Genomic DNA, 863 nt, shown 5'->3' on the forward strand with positions numbered 1-863 from the left:
ATGTGTACGGATGGATGTGTATGGATGGATGTGTACGGATGGATGTGTAAGGATGGATGTGTATGGATGTATGTGTATGGATGTATGTGTACGGATGGATGTGTATGGATGGATGTGTACGGATGTATGTGTATGGATGTATGCATGTATAACCTACAGGCAAAAGAAGGTCATTCTGATACAAAACTGGATGTGCAGCGAATGGTATTGGACATTTTGGGGATCTTTTGCTGGTATTTAAAATCTTGGTGCTCCCACATTCTTGACAATGTGCCCCATATTAGTACTGTATTATTATTCAGGTCACTACCTGGAATCGAACTCGGAATCTTGGGGTTAGTAGCCTGCACTCTTGATCACTACACCCACGGGTATATGGCATACTGGTTAAGAGCGCAGGCTACTAACCTCAAGATTCCGAGTTCAATTCCAAGTAGTGACCTGAATAATAATAACAATAACATTAATAATAATAATAATAATAATAAAGATAGAGAAATTAAGGCAAATAGACCAGATATAGTTGTCAAAGATCATGAAGAAAAAAAATGCTTTCTAATTGATGTATCAATACCAGCAGATGACAACGTTTATCTAAAAGAAATGGAAAAACTTTCAAAATACAAAGACCTGGAAATAGAGGTAACTCGAATGTGGAATCTAAAAACAGAAACAATATCTATCATAGTGGGCGCCTTAGGTATAATAAAAAAATATTCAGACAAATACATAACAAAAACACCAGGACTTACAAATATATATAACATACAGAAAATTGCACTACTGGGCACTGCACACATCCTACGCAAAACACTTTCAATACAGTAACCATAAGAGCATCACAGCAAACCACAGCACATACC

This window comes from Octopus bimaculoides, chromosome 30 (genome assembly GCF_001194135.2).
Source record: "Octopus bimaculoides isolate UCB-OBI-ISO-001 chromosome 30, ASM119413v2, whole genome shotgun sequence".
Classification (NCBI taxonomy): Eukaryota; Metazoa; Mollusca; class Cephalopoda; order Octopoda; family Octopodidae; genus Octopus; species Octopus bimaculoides.